The 17,075-nt window shown below is 37.4% G+C and overlaps 1 pseudogene; it reads right to left on the bottom strand.

The window, feature by feature from the left end:
• Window positions 1–7,649: 7,649 nt before the first annotated feature.
• Window positions 7,650–17,075, bottom strand: part of LOC141512099 (small ribosomal subunit protein uS2 pseudogene) — a 109,760-nt pseudogene continuing 100,334 nt past the window's right edge.

Genomic DNA, 17,075 nt, shown 5'->3' on the forward strand with positions numbered 1-17,075 from the left:
TGAATGAATGGATGGATGGAATTAATGTTAACTTAGCTTTGATCTTAAGGAATTTTTTTTTTAAGATTTTATTTGAGTTTTGAGTTTTACAATTTTTCTCCCAATCTTACTTCCCTCCCCCCCCCCCCACTCCACGGAAAGCAACCTGTCAGTCTTTATTTTGTTTCCATGTTGTACATCGATCCAAACTGAGTGTGATGAGAGAGAAATCACATCTTAAGGAATTTTTTGTATAAGAAAAATCAGATAGACAAGTGTTTAAAAAACCAAATCCCTAAAAATGTGCAAAGAGAATAGGGAAGGAAATATAATTTGATGTAGTTTATAATGTACCTGAGTGCTGGGAGGTATTGAAGTTATAGAATTTGGTAGGGAAATACCTTCTATTGCATATTTAGAACAAGATTGTGAAGTTGTGGAGGAACAACTTGGTTAAATGCAGCAGGGAGGCTAAATTTAGGGATGGAGAAATAATAAATTATATCTAAGCTCTCTTTATTAGCTGCCTGGCAAAAAATACTTATTGCTATATATTCAATTCAGTGCAATAATGTGAAATAATGCCTAAATGTGGAGAGAAGGTCCCCAGGGATTTCTTTCCTTGTCCCTATTTTTAAGTATTTTTAATCAGTTACTTAACTGAAGTTATAGATAATATCATTTGTTGAATTTGTAGGTGAAGTAAACCTGCAAAGAATAGATGACAACTGGGAGCCAAAAATACTTTAAAAAGCTAGAAAGATTAACCAAACGGATTACATTTAATAATGGAGAAATATAAAGTACTGTGCCTTGGATTAAAATAAATCACAAAAGCATAAAAATATGAATTTATAAAGTAACTCCTATGTGCCAGACCCTAGCACTAGTATGCTGGGAATATAAATACAATACATGAAGAAATCCCCACTTGAAGAAACTTACATTTTTAACATCAAGGACATGCTTAAGTACATATAGAATAAAATATAAATAAAATTAGCTACAGTATAGTTAAGTAGACATGGCACTAGCAGTTAGAGGGTTCAGGGAAGGCTTCACATAGAAGATTGTGCTTGACTGTGCCTTAAAGGAAAAGAGAAAAAGCTACTTCAGCTTCATCAGAGAGTTTGAGAGGGGGTAATAATATACAATAAAACTGGAAAGATGGATTGAGGCCAAGATGTGTGGGGCTTTAAAAGCTATGAAAGAATAATTTATATTCTATACTAGACACATTAGGAAACCACTAGTGTTAATTGAGTAGTGGAATAACAGAGTAAGATCTGCACTTATGGAAAGTCATTCTTAGCAGGTTTAACTATAGAAGGAACTAGAATGAAAAGAGATTTGAGACAGGGTGCCGTTAGGAGGCTATTGCAATAACCTAGAGAGGTGATAAAAGTCAGAACTAAAGTGGTAGTTGTGTGAATAAGAAAAGGGATTAAATGTAAGAGAAATTATGGAGACTGAAATGATAAAGAATTTGCAAATGACTTTGTAGAATGTGGTATGAAATTCAAAACATCAAGTGAGAGAAACAGGGAAGTTAGTAAGAGATTAGGAAGGGAAGATAATGAGTTCTGGTTTGGATGTATTGAGTTTGAGATGTCTGGAATATCTATGAGAAATAGCCAATAGACAGTTGATGCCAGACTGAATTTCTTTTTTTTTTTTTAGGTTTTTTTTCCTTTTCTTTTTCCTTTTTTTTTGCAAGGGCAAATGGGGTTAAGTGGCTTGCCCAAGGCCACACAGCTAGGTAATTATTAAGTGTCTGAGACTGGATTTGAACCCAGGTACTCCTGACTCCAGGGCTGGTGCTTTATCCACTGAGCTGCCTAGCCGCCCCAGTCAGATTGAATTTCAAGGGAGAGTCTTGGTCTGGATATAAAGAATATCTGCATAATAATGAGAATTAAATCCATGGGAACTCACTATGAGAGAATGTAGGGAATGAACAATAGCAGACTTAGGACAGGGTCAACTGCAAAAGACATTGAGTAGAAACATTAGACACAAAGGAGGAGAACCATAAGAGTTGTGTCATGTGAATTCAAAGAGGAGAAAGTATTCAAAAAAAGATGATGGTCAACAGTGTCAATGCAGAAGAAAGACTAGAAGGTTAGGTGACACTATAATTTATCATTTAGGGGTTCATTGGGTGAGAGCAATTTTAGTTGAGCAATGAGATTAGAAGTCAGATTGCAAAAGGATCTAGGAGTGAGAGAGAGAGAAAAAAGGAAGAAGCAAAAGCAAACAAAGACTTTTTGTAGGAAATTGTGGTAAAGAGATTTGCTTAGTCACACAGCTAGTAAGTATCTGAGGTCCCTCTGACTCCAAAGCTAGTGCTCTATCCCCTGAACCACCCACTGCCCCAGATGTAGGCTTTACACAAGGAATTTGACTAAGAGACAATAGAGAGACATATTAGACAATAGCTTGAGGGGATAGTAGTATGTAACAAAAGTTTTTTGGGATGGGAGAGATTTAAGTATATTTGAAGGCAGTAGGGAATGAATGAGTAAATATGGAGAATTTAAAATTGCAGTATGGCGGATGACTAAGATTTCTGTCTGTGGAAAAAGATGTAGAGTATGGGATTTAGGACACATGTAGAGGATCTAGTCTTGGTCAAAGGAAAGACTGTTTAATTGTCAGAGTCTAGGGGAAAGGAGTACACAAGTGGAATAAAGTCAAGGTTTTGATATGAAGAGAGAAGTTCCAATCAAATGGCCTACATTTCTTTTCAGTAAAAAAGGAATTAATTTCTCAGATGTGAGAGTAGGGAATAGGAAGTATGGAAAATTTGAGCAGTTGATAGAGAAATCTTATGTGAAAGTCAGGGTGTCCTTCAATAATAAAGGGTAATTATTTTTACTATGGTAGTGAATCAGTTATCGAGGAATAAAAGCATCTCATTTCTTTAGGTGGGGATAAAGTGAATTTACAATGTATTTATTATTCCATATTTTTTACTAAGCATAGGATAGGGGAGGTGGGACTAAACAATAATCTCATGAAAAAATGAGCACAATAAACTTACCACATGAAATGTTAGTTAAAAAGGTTAATCTGATCTTGGGCTCATTGCATTAATAGAAATGTGGTGTCTAGCATTAGGGAGGTGATAGATGTTTTCTTGAAGAGGACAAGTGACATGAGTAGACATTAATGTCTTGATTTGTAAGTGAATTGCATTTAAGTGAGACAAGGCTGTGCAAAGCCATCATAATTTAACTCTTTCCTTCAGAGTCATATGAGTCGAATGGCAAGACAGAGGTTAGGATGACTGGCTATCTTTCCTAGGTCTCAGTTTGTCTGAGGTAACATCCATTGTGTGGTTTAAGGTTAGGTGAGAAATGAGGTAAAAAAATGGTTTCGTTTACCTACTCAAAAAAAAATCAAACTGGGAGGAAAAGATCCTCAGGATTTTTGGTCAGAACTGAAATGATTGCTATTTATACTCACTCTTGAACCATCAAAACATAGACAATGACCAAATGAGACCAGGATGGAGACCATAATTGGCCAGGCAATGGCCAATTGGGTTTAAGATATGATGAAACAGCTTCATTTGAATCTTTTTTTTTAGGTTTTTGCAAGGCAATGGGGTTAAGTGGCTTGTCCAGGGTCACACACAGCTAGGTAATTATTAAGTGTCTGAGGTCACATTTGAACTCAGGTACTCCTGACTCCAGGGCCATTGCTCTATCCACTGTGCCACCTATCTGCCCTTCATTTGAATCTTAATGAGCTTTTCCAGACCTCTATTTCAAGAAATCGCAGCTGAAATTACAAGGATAAAAGAGTTAATTGTTCTAGTTTTTTTAAATGATAGAATAAATAAGTAGGGAAGAGAAAAATCCTAAACCCCAAGGTATCTTGTGAGGTTCAGTGATAAAAAAATTTATATTCCTTTGGTCAGAGCACCCACATTAGTCCTATTGTAGGTTCTACCAGACTCCCATCTGGAGTATTTTATTCAGTTCTGTGCTCTATACTTTAGGAAAACCTTAGACAAGTCAGATATAACCATCAGTGAGCCAGAGGGTAAGGAGACCTCCAGAAATCATGTCATATAAAGATCATTTGAAGTTATTTGGGCTATTAATCTTGGAGAAGAAATAAATTGGAGAATAATTTTACTGTGATCTTCCAGGATTTGAGAGACTGTCATGGGCAAGAAACATTAGGATTGCTCCATTCAGCCTCAGGGAACTGAACTAGAAGCCACCGGTCAAAATTGCCCAAGTAGATTTTTGACTGGACAATATTTCTCACAGTTAGACCCATCCCCAAATGGGTTGCTTCATAAGGTAACAAGTCCACCATCAAAGAGGGTATTCAATTAGACCCCTTGTTGTGGATTTTGTAAAGGAATTTGTGCTTAGGGGCAAATAGGACTATATAATCTCTAGGATCCCTTTCAACTCTGAAATTCTATGAGTCAATGAATGAATGACTAAAGCATTTATTAAGCTTTGTACAAAGCACTGCAGATACAAACAGAAAAGCAAGACAATGCCTGCTTTCAATGAGTTCCCATTCTAATAGAGACAGCATATATACAAATCCTGGTCCTTTGAGGGTAGCATCAAAGCAGAAGGTAAGGTCTCTTCTTTAGTGCCATTTCCACTGATAAAATTATATCAGTTTCTGACAGTAAATCATTTGACAGTGTCACGGATTTTGGTGGCTAGAACTTTCTTTTCTGAATCTTCAGTTCCTGTCACTGTAGCACCTGTAGAAATAGCTTCCATGGTGCATCTTCATGGGAGATGCTTCCCAGGACCGAATACTATTCCTAATGCTCTTTCAGTATTCTGTGCTGTTTCCATCAATATCTAAAGGGAGGTGGTGGTGATTGATCTTGCCTGGCCCATGCTGCATCACTTCTCTCCAGCAGCAAGTCCTGCCCTATATGACAATGACTGGATCCCTTTTGCGAAGGAATTGCTTCCTTAGATGATGACTGTGAGGGCTAGACTGGAAGAAGTGTTATGATTCTATGACTGTTATGCTATTTATCCACATGGGGCAGAGACATTAGGATAAAGACAGGAAATCAGCAAAGATTAGAGGGTAGCCCCTCCTGAATATATTGCCAGGCCCTGCCCCAGCAGATCAAATTTTCTTTGTGGAGAAAATCCCCAAACATTTGTATTTTGATACATTACCAACTCCTTTGAATTCCAACACATTTGCAATATATTCTATCTCTCACCACAATCTTGAGACAGACAAGAATGGATTTCTTTCAGAGAGATAATTTAAAACCAGTCTTTCAGTGACCTTTAGAGAACAAATCAAAAGAGTGAAAACGTAAAATCCGTATGACCACATAGATCCAACTGCATGTCTAGGTGAGGGTAATGCATTATTAAAAGCATCTAAATCTGCTAGTTTAAAATTAATCTTTCCCCTTATTATGAAGTTTCAGGGAATTTATTCCCTTCCCCCATGAGTGCCCCCCCCCCCCACCTCTTAAAAGAGATGATCTTGCTACAAGGAGTATGGTGAGAGAACCAGGGTTGCTGCTCTGGACAGCCTGCCCATTGTATTCCTTTCTCTTGCCTTCACCTGATAGGCCTGGCTGGCTTCTCCTCCTCCCCCATCAGCCTGGGAACTCAGTCCCAACCTATTACCCAGTCAGTACACATACTAACACTTTACCCTCATGAATCTTTCATGCTCCTCCAGAAAATTGTTCAAGCATATGCCACCAGGCCACTGAAGGACTGACTGCTGCCCTTCTCCATCAATTCCAGGTGGAGAAAATAAGAAGTAGCAGCAGCAGCAAAAGGCCTAGAAGCTTCTAGTTATCTAGGGCTGATTAACTGGGACAGTTTTGAAGCAGCATCTTTCAGGCAAAGGGTCTTATATATAGCTATAAGTGCTCTCTCTCCCTCTTTCTGTCTCTTTCTCTCTTTCACTCTTTTTCTTTGGCTCTCTCTCTTGGGTAATATTGCTATGATTACAAAGATATGAGGAAAGAGAGGGGGAAAGGATGCAGAAAGAGGGAGATGGAAGAACATAAAGGAGAAAAAAAGAGAGATAAAGAAATATAGATAGAAATCTGAACAGGCTCTTGAAATTAAAGGGCATCTTTTCATTCAGACCCCCTGCTTGATGCATCATTTCTGTCCATAACATTTGTGGCAAGGGGTCTGGTGATAGATACTTCCCCAGGGTAGTGTAAAATCAATACCTTACCCTCACTTCCCCATCTCTATACAGTGAAAAGATCTAAAAGAGAAACATAGGAAAGTCTCTTGTGTTCTAACATGAGGTCTGTACTTCTGCAGTCCCCAATCCTGTGGCAGAGGTGGGGAGAAGAATCAATTATATGAACACAGCATATTAGAGCTACAAGGGATTTGAAAGTCATTAAAACCAATCCCCTCATTTTAAGCAACAGGAAACCAAGGCCACAGAGGTGATTTTCTATTTCCTTCTATTCCTACCCCCTAGAATCAAAGGTTGTTTTGCCAAACTTAAACTATAGAGGTGACACTGAAGACTCGCCCTTTGATTTGTAATCAAGGCCAGGAAATAATCCTTCAAATAAGTTGGAGAGGCAATTTGTATTCTGTCTGTCTCTCTGTCTGATGACTCAGTCTCTTTTAACTTCAGTCTTAGAAGGATGAAATCAGAATGTGTTGCTGGAGTCTGCTATCAGGAGTTCTAGAGTTAATGGCAAGTTTTCAAGGCAAAGGAGCTAGAAGAAATTATACTCCAGAATATCTATAGGAACAAACACTATATCAGCTATGGTAAGATGGATATTATTAAGTATAAAAAGGCAATTTTTAGGACTTGTGGCAAATTTGATGGGCTACTTGGTTTGTTCATCCAGTTGTATATGTTCATCTTTGGTTTGCAGAGACCTTTTCAGTGCTGCTCATCCAACCTTTGCTATCTACCTTTCACCTAACTCTCACCTGTGACTTCTTGTAGTCACAAGTAGAATGGGCAAGACCACACCTCAGTAAAACTATCTTGGTAGGTAGGTTAAGCATAGGTTAAGGGTAACCAACAGACCAGCGATTTAGGAGGATATCTCCCCCAAGCATGTGAAGATCTCCCCTGGAGGAATGGGTGGATGGGACAAATTTGTTCCAATGGCTATGAAAGTGACTGAAGAAGGTATTGTGGAATGCTTAGAGATTGTCAGACATGGAAGACATCAGGTCATCCACTGCATCCTGGGTTATTGCTAATCACATTGACTTTGTCTTGTTTTTGTTTTTGCAAGGCAGTGGGGTTAAGTGACTTGCCCAAGGTCATACAACTAGGTAATTATTGAGTGGCTGATACCAGATTTGAACTCAGGTCCTCCTGACTCCAGGGCCTGTGCTCTATCCACTGCATCACCTAGCTACCCCCTTGACTTTGTCTTGTCATTGGATTTTGATGACCGGAAGAAAGAGTAAGGCTGCTGACTTTGTGCAACTCTGTCTCATTTAAATCCAATTCATGAGCAAGTCACGATATCATCCTGTGTCAATGGTCCTCTTTGAAAACAAAGGATGAACAAAATGATCTGGGCAATAAACATTTGACATCCCCTAGGTTTTTCCTTTGAGAATGTTTGGAGCAAATTCTTTGAGTGGTTATAGATTTCTTTTTGTTGTTGTTAAGAAACCAATGTTTATTTTCGATCAGCATTTTTCCAACACTATCAGAGCATCTGGGTAAAACTTAGGACCACTCTGTGGTAGTTCCTACCCATTCAGTGGCCTGAGCAGTAGGAGCTGCAGACCAGTTCTCAGTAGCTGGCTGAGCACTCCAATCTTCAGTAGGGAACTGCTGAATGGGCACAGATGGCACCTGGATGCCCTCAGACCAATCAGCCACCTCTGGCTGAGCAGCAGTGAATTCTGGGGCAGGTGCAGTCCATTCACCCTGAAATTCCTCCTTTGGCACTGCCTTCTCAGCTGCAGCCTGCTCTTCCTTTTCAATCTCCTCTGGATCTCTGTAGAAGTAAAGATCAGGCATGACCTCCCATGGGCGCTCATGGGAGATGGTACCACGCATCCACAGGACTTCTTGGGCCAGCATCCACCACATCAGACCCACTGAGTGAGCTCCCTGGTTGTTACATGGAATGGCAATGTCCTCATAGCAAAGTGGGGAGTCTGTGTTGCGCAGTGCAATGGTTGGAAGGTTAACATATGATGCTTCAGTCAAAGGCTGATGATCTGCATGAGGATCAGTGACTACCAAGAGGCGAGGCTCCCTGAAAGCTGCCTGGATCTGGTTAGTGAAGATGCCTGGAGTGAAACATCCAGCGATAGGTGTGGTGCCAGTGGCAGCAGCAAATTTCAGAACAGCTCTCTGGCCAGTGTTCCTGGATGAGATAACGCTAACATCAGCTGGATTTTCAATGGCAACAATGGCATGAGCTGCCAGCAGAAGCTTTTCCCAAGTTCTCTTCAAATTAATGATATAGATGCCATCACTCTTCCTTTTGTTGATATACTGTTTCATCTGGAAGTCCAAATTGGTGCCACCCAAATGGGTGCCTGCAGCAAGGAATTTGAGGACATCCTCCTCCTTCATCTGCAAGATATCCAGGGTTCAGGACACTGTGAAAGTTACAATGGAAACTGTGAACCATGAACTATATGGACCCCTCTTCTGGGCAGCATGGAAAAGTGGTTATAGATTTCTTTCAGGTGTTTCTGTAATATCTTTGCAACCAGAATGATATCTTCTACATGGAGGATCATCTGGAAAGCCGTGCAATGCATAGGGAACTACCTACTCACTTCTCCTCTAGGTGAGATCTTCACAATGGTGATGAACACTATTAGTAAGCATCTATTTCCCTGTTTCCTGCCTTAGTTGATGTTTGCAATTAGAACAAAGTTTTCTCTCTCTCTTGTTCTCTTAAGAAATTTTGAAGGATTTTGATATATGGATAGGAAACAGCTTGTTGAGAATCTTTAAGTCATCATTTTGGTCTCTTGATTCAATAGAATCAAATGCTTTAGAAAATATTTTCTGTTCCAAATTCTCTCACTCCTGAAGGCAAGTAATATGATGCTTATTTTACATGTGAAGACAAGCACACCATAATCAAATGATTTTTAAATGATAAATTATAAGCAAAGATAATTATGCATACAGGTTGATGGAAAAACCTATAATACTTGGCCATCTGTCTCTGATAAACATTACAATTGCATAAAAATTTAAATGGATTTAAGAGACTGTGCTGCATTATTTTCAGAAATTATGACATTCCTTTAATAATCCCAAATTTCTCCCAGAAATAAAAGTCCACTCAAAAAAATATCCTGCTGATGTTGTTACATGACTGTAAGAAGCTCTGAAGAATTGAAACACCTGGATATCACACAGAAGATAATGGAGAGGCTCATGGAAACCCATGAACAAGTTGTAACATATAACAAATAAAAAATTTTTAAGGTAGATGTATTAGGGTCAGCTAGATAGCACAGTAGATAATACCAGAACTGGAGTCAGGAAGGCCTGAGTTCAAATCCAACCTCAGACACTTAGTAGTTATGTGACCCTGGACAAATCACTGCCTCAGTTTCTTCCTCTGAACAATGGTCCAGAGAAGGAAATGTCAAACTGCTTTAGTATCTTTGCTAAGAAAACTCCAAATGGGGTCATGAAGAGTCAGACACAACTGAAAAATGATTGAACAACTGAAAGTGAATGGAAGAAAATGAACTGATGAAGACAGGTGATTACATTACTATTCTCATGACATAAAGAGAGAGAGGATGATGCACAGCATGTTAGGTGGACCCCCTGTAGCAAACATATGAGATGACTTGGACAAGTGTCATATAGAACAGGCTGTGAAAAATTTCCAAACTGGAGAGATCACAGATGTATTTGAGTATTTAAAAATGATTTTCTTTTCCCTCCTACTCTATGTCCCAAAGACAATAATTATTAATATAATTTTTTTCCAATGTAGTATATGATAAAGTAGGTGAAAGGTACCTAACTTTGGAGGCAGAATCCTTGGATACAAGCCTGTATTCTGCCATTTGTTAGTTTTGTGATGCTGGGCATCATCTAACCCCATTTGAACCTCAGTTCCCTTTGAGGATAATAATATTTAACATGACTTTCCTCTGAGGTAGAGTTAAGATAACTTCACGAGTAAAGGTAAGAAAGGCATAGAAAAATACAAATATGAAGAGATCTGAGGGAGTTTAGCAGATCTCTCTCCAACAATAGGCTGAGTCTATACATGGGTCATATAGACTCAGCCTATTGTTTATGTAGTATTAAGTATCTTGCAGATAGGAGGAATTCAATAAGTCAGTTTTAAATGAAATAAGAACTAGGCCAGAAAGGCCTAGGGAGGCCAGTCTTGACCACAAACTCAGGAATTCCCAGGCCCCATATAGGCCTGGAGGTCCTTCATTACTACATTTATTTGGATGACAAGTTTATTGTCCCAATTGTCCCAAAAGGGGTGACCCTTTCCCTCCTCATTCCCTTGTCATTGATACTATTTCTTTTTTAAAAACCATATTAATATATGTATTTAAGTTCTACTATCAGGGAAGATGAGTCTCTGAAGATCAAATATTCTGAGCTGTAATGAACTAAGCTTATCAATAGAGTGTCCACACTAAGTCTGATACGAATATGTTGAGTCCCATAACAGTGGGCTACCACCAAAGTGCCTAAGGAGGCGAGAATCAGCCCAGGTTAGAAATGGAGCAGTACAAAACTTTGAGAAGTTTAATACTGGATCTTATAGTATAGCACTTCTAGACTGAGCTCTAAGAAAAACCAGTTTTAATTAAAAACAATCAATGTAATTTTTTATAACACCTCCATTTCCCAATATATCATTCCTTCTACTCAGAGAAGAATCTATTTTGAAAAAGGAAAAAAAGAATGAGCAAACCAATCAATACATCAACAAGTTTGATGTTATGTATTCTACCCATATACATTAAGTATTATTCCATAACTTTTGTCTTTCCTCCATACCTCTTTCCTCTAAGGAAAGAAGGGAGGTGTATTTTCACATTTCCTGACCATTATAATTTCATATATTTAATTTCAAATGTTATTTTTCCATTTTTATTTTTGTAATCATTGATTCTGAATATTATTTTTCTTCCTATATTCATTGTTTCATACAATGTAGTAATATTTATAACATACCTGTATAACAATTTGACTCCCTAATTGATGAATTTCTACTTTTTTCCTATTTCTTTTTTTTAAAGTTTTTGATTTTTTTTTGGTAAGGCAATGGGGTTAAGTGACTTGACCAAGGTCACACAGCTAAGTAATTATTAAGTGTTTGAGGTCAGATTTGAACTCAGGTCCTAAAGTCAGGAACAATAATCTCCTTGGGTCCAGTGGCTTGTAGAGGCATTTCTGGGTCAAGAAATATGGACACATTCATTTTCTTAGCATAATTTCAAGCTATTTTCCTGAATAGTTGAAGCAATTAATTCACAATTCTATCAGAAATGTATTAATATGGTTCAACATTAGGTATTCTCATCTTTTGTTACCTTTGCCAATTTTTTCTGAGTAGGAGGCAAAGCAAAGATGTTTTAATTTACATTTCTCTAATTAGTTGTGGTTTGGAAAATGTTGCATTCAAAAGTAAATCTTACTGATACATTTGTTTTTACATCACCTTCATTTCCTATTACACCCTTCCATTCCCTCCCAAAGAACCAGTTTTTGTTAACAAAGAAATATCAAAATCAGAAAGAAAAGAAAAATATAAAAAAATAAAGAACATGTAAAAATTGCTGTTATATGCTGTATTCCACACTTGATGCCGCCCTCCCTCATCTGTGAGGAAACAAGGGGATGTATCTTTTAATTTTTATTATTTGGGAAAAGCTTAGTCTTATAATTGTTAATAATTTACAATTCTTTTGAGAACTATTTGCTCAGATCCTTTGAACACATCTATTGGATAATTTTTTTTTATTTTATAGATTTCTTTTAGTTGTCTATATATCTTGGATATTAGATGCTGACATGGATACTCAACTTTTCTTCCCAGAGTACAGAGCCTAGCAATCCTCTGGAAGCTATAAGTTCATCACAGATAATGACATGCATTAAACTTTTTTTTTTAATTTTAAGGCAATGGGATTAAGTGACTTGCCCAAAGTCACACAGCTAGGTAATTATTAAGTTCTGAAGCTGGATTTGAACTCAGGTACTCCTGACTCCAGGGACAGTGCTTTATCCACTGCACCACTTGGCTGTTCCCAACATGCATTAAACCTTTACTGGGTTTGAGAATTCCCTCCCCAACCTGTTTCTTTGGTAATAGATTTACAAACAAAGGAAAAGAAAAGAAAAAAAATCTCCTAATAAGTATAGCATCCATATTTTCCTAAGTTTCTCAGCTGCTCAAGATTAGCACAAATATCCTTGAGTGAAATGCAGTATGTGTCTCTTACTGCCTGCCTTCTGGGGATAGTAGTATTATTTACTTATTACAGTTTTGCCTTGGCATGCCGATCACAAAGCAGAAGCCTAGAATGATCCTCCAGTTTTCTCTCATGGAGTGGAAATCCTCTATGGATTTTATATACAAGATCACATATATAATAACTCGCTAATTGGAGAAAAGGGAGGCAAAAAAGAGATGGAAGTTATTTCTCAGGCAGGGATGTTGGTAATTTCTGCTTTGAAAAGAAAACAGGAAAAAATGAAAGGAAAAAAAGGAAGAAAGGAGGGAAAGAAAACAAAGAAAAGAAAAAAGGAAGCAATAAAAGAAAAAAGAAAGAGGAGAGAAAAAAAGAGAAAGAAAGAGAAAAGAAAGAAAGAAGAAAGAAAGAAAGAGGAAGGAAAGAAAGAGAAAGAAGGGGAGGATTGAATAGAGAAAGGAAGTAGACATGACAGTCTAGGAAAAATCTTTGCATCCTTACAGGTGAAAGTGAAGCACTCAAAAAAAAAATTAAAAAAAAAGTAAGTGAAGCACTCAAAACAAAAGATCAATTGTATTGTCCCATCCATTAGTGGTACTGTCTGGCTAGACTAGTTTTATTGTGGATCCCACCCTCTGTCCCTAATTTCCTTGGATAGCATTTGTCATATCTCAAGAGCAGAGATACAAGTGTATTCTGTGTATGAAGGAATTTGAGATTAAAGGCCTTATTTTACAGATGAGGAAATCAAGTATCAGAGAAGTGTTATAATTTGTCCAAGGTGATAAAGTTAACAAGAAGCCAACCTAGATTCTTTCACTCCAAATCCTATGCTTCTTCCATCTTACCACACTGTCTTTCAAACATGGACTAGGAAGGAAACAAGCATTTATTAGATGCCTGGTATGCTAGGTATGGTGCTAAGTGTTTTACACATATTATATCATTTGTTATTTACAATAGCCTGGGAGGTAGATGCTATTATTATCTCTTTTTACAGTTGAGTAAACTGAGGCAGACAGTGGTCACATAACTTGCCCAGGTCCATCCAGGTTCTAAGTATCTGGGGCCGTATTTGAAATTAGGACTTACTGACGTCAGGCTTAGTCAATGCTCTATCCACTGTGTTTCCTAGCTGCCTCTAACCTTATTACTAAATCTTTCCTTCAATGACCACTCCATTTCTTCTGACCATAAATATCCTGAACAATAATCTTTTAGCTACCTCTGGTCACCAGTTATAGGTAGTAAGAGGTGTTTTTTTTTGTTTTTTTTTTTTTTGGCAAGGCAATGGGGTTAAGTGGCTTTCCCAAGGCCACGCAGTTAGGTAATTAATAAGTGTCTGAGGCCAGATTTGAACTCCAGGGCTGGTGCTCTATCCACTGCACCACCTAGCCACCCCTAGTAAGAGGTTGAAACCTACTTTTTATCCAATAAACGTCTCTTTGTTGCCCTTTGGATCACCTGAAATTTTGCTTTTCAGAGATTTTATTTTCCATAATTCACTAACATATAGTAGTATATATCTGAAAAATGGGGGTGAAACAAAAATGTCTTAGGAAATAGTTTGGAATCATTTAAAGTGCTATATAATTTTCCTAATGCAAACTAGATCATTCTTTCCCTTCTATTGAATTCTGTATTCAAATAATGGTTCATCTGTAGTTTAAGATATATGTATGAATAGATTGCCTAGGTGACCATATATCCTATAACTTGAATAAATGACATTCTTCATCAATTTTTTTTTGTTGAGTGGATCATTAGACTTGTTTCTTTTTTTTTCCATTTTCTTTTTTGAGAGACAATGGGGTTAAGTGACTTGCCCAAGGTCACTCAACTAGTAAGTATCAAGTGTCTGGGGCCAGATTTGACCTTGGTCCTCCTGACTCCAAGGCTCTATTCTGACTCATGACTATCTACTGCTCCACCTAGCTGCCCCTAGACTGGTTTCTTTTAAAAATTATAGATCTCTCTGAATAAAGTTTGAGTGGCAGACCTGATTATTAAAATATGATAAAATGAGATACTTAGGGGTCATTCAATAGTTAATAAAAGATTCAGTTATTAAGCATCTACTATGTACTGTGCTAAATACTAAAGATTCAAAGAAAGACAAAAACAAACAGCTCCTGATCTCAAAGAGCTCACAGTCTAATAGAGGAGACATGGTAGAAATCACTGGGTACAAATAAGACAAATATAAGATATTTGGGGGGCAGTCTCAAGAGTGAAGGTACTGTTATCTGAGAATTGGCCTAATAAATTCAGATAGACTTGTTGGCAGATTGGTTGCAGGATACTTATTTTCTTAGACACAGCAATTCTCAAAGATCTTTATAGAAGTTATAATATTCATTGGGGTAGTGAAAATGAAATCATATATCCTTGAAGTTGAAGAACTTCTAACTTTTTATTCACTATTCTTTTTATCAAAGCAATTTTTATTATACAATCCTACCATAGCATACTTTGCCCACATTCAGAGATTAGATTCTCTAGGGGATAACTATCCAAGGTTATCACTTCTAAAATCATAGCTTGTGAGCCCCCATCAGTGTATTTACCTTAATTAATTAGTTAGATGATAGAATTAGCTCAAAGTAATGGCCTTAATGACATTGTAAGAATAGTAGTAAAATATTTTCCCCACCCACCTGGGGCCTACTTTCCCACAAATACACATAGCATTTCTGGGAACGATGTGATCAAGGATTTTTACATATTTTCATCCCTCTGATGAAAGCAGCTAAGCTGCAGTACTTTTAATTTTATATATTTTATTATTTGACTATTTAACTTGAATTTTAGACCTTTATACTGCTGTATGCAACTTCCTCTGGTAGTTCTTGGTCTCTCAGTCTCTACCAGATGCTACTCTAGGACTTTGCCAAATGTTGCTCCACAAGTTGCTGCCAGATGCCATTTTATTGCTTGGCTATCCTTACCAATCCTATTTTGTTTCAATTGACATTCAGTCCTTAAGTGCTATTATGCACTTTCAAAAAGAACCCAAACCCATACCTTAGGTTTAGTAGAAGTCTTTGCTTTGTGATCTTCCATCTCCTGAATAGGATCTTGGTTCTTGGATTAGAATTTTGATATCTCTTAATTTAACTTGGCTCAACCCACCTCCATTGCTGAACTCTATTCTATTGGTTGTCATGTGATTTCCCTACAAGATGATATTGTCTATTGGGTGGCAAAAGGGAAAAAATGTTAGGAGTTAACTTAAAAGTAGGGTTATTCCTTCATAGTTGATTCTTCTCAACCTGATTCCACAGTTCACTTGCTAGTCAAATTGACTTGCTCACATTTAAACTCTTTGGATCTTACATTCATCCATATCTGTGAGAAGGAAGAGGAAGGAGAGCCATTGTTTTTGCTAATATTTCATATGCAAATGGAGCAATCAAGGTCTGAAAGGGAAATATTTGAAAATATCTCCTCTTTACCACCTACTTTTCACATCTTGTAATTTCATCAAGTGGATAAAAGAATTCAACTTTTCAAGGGTCCCTTGATCAACCTTCCCTGGTAAAAGTGTAAATAATATGAACAAGAAATTTGAACTTTGAAACTTTTTTTGGTAGACTTCTAGAGACAAAAGTGATCTTAGAAATCACTAAGTTAAAATCCTTTATTTTATCGATGAAGAAACTGAGACTAAGAGAGGCTATCATTTAGCTAAGGTTATATAAGGAATAAGTGGCAGCATTCAAAGCCACACCATGAGACTTCAAATTCCACTATGCAATTCCAGACTGATGCTTTCCTCCCTCTTTTTTTCCTAGTGAATTCACACTTTGCCAGGAATTGGAAAAAAGATTCAGTATACTTAAAGAGAAATGAGACTTTTTCTTGGCAGATGGTGAGGGGAAGGGGAGGAGAGGACAAAGAATGGTAAGGGTAGGGAATAACTTGTACTTTATTGTACTGTGGGGCAGAAGCAATATAGTCTAATTTGTCATGACTGTCTAGTGGTCTGGCCTCATGGAGTTGGGCACAGCAATATTCTAGTAAGGTCTACTGAGGTTAAGTCACTTAGTTTCCTCAACCATAAAATGAGAATAATAATAGTATCCAGCTACTGGTGTTGTTATGAGTATTAAATGATGTAATATTAGTAATATGCTTTGCATGATGCCTGGCATATAATAGGTGCTTAATACAAGCTTTTTTCTTTTCCTTCCCCTTCTCTTTCCTTTTCTCCTTTCTCTTCTCTTTCCTTTCCCTTCCCCTTTCTTTCCTTTTCCATTCCCTTTCCCTTCCCTTTGTTTTTCCTTCCCTTCCTTTTCCCTTCACTTTCTATAATCATAGAATATTCTCTTGGAAGTGGATACAGGGCCATAGAACCATATAATGTTAGAGATGAGGGACTGGAGGCTAAGGAAGGGTCTTGTTTAAGGTCAAATCATTCATTACTATAAGAATTGAGACCACAAACCAGATCTTGTGAGTCCTAGTTCAGTGTTATTTCCACTGCTTTATGTTCCAAGAGTCTTCCTGATTCATTGTTATGCCATGTCAAGTTTCCACCCAATAGGTTGAATCCCAACCACACAAACCTTTTAGCAATCTTTCTATTCTCAGTAATGATAATAAACAGTTCAAATATCAGTAATCATCAAATGATCTAACCTGAATATTTGACTTGACCAACTGTAGCTATAAATTCCTTGGGTT

This window comes from Macrotis lagotis, chromosome 2 (assembly GCF_037893015.1).
Source record: "Macrotis lagotis isolate mMagLag1 chromosome 2, bilby.v1.9.chrom.fasta, whole genome shotgun sequence".
NCBI classification, from domain to species: Eukaryota; Metazoa; Chordata; class Mammalia; order Peramelemorphia; family Peramelidae; genus Macrotis; species Macrotis lagotis.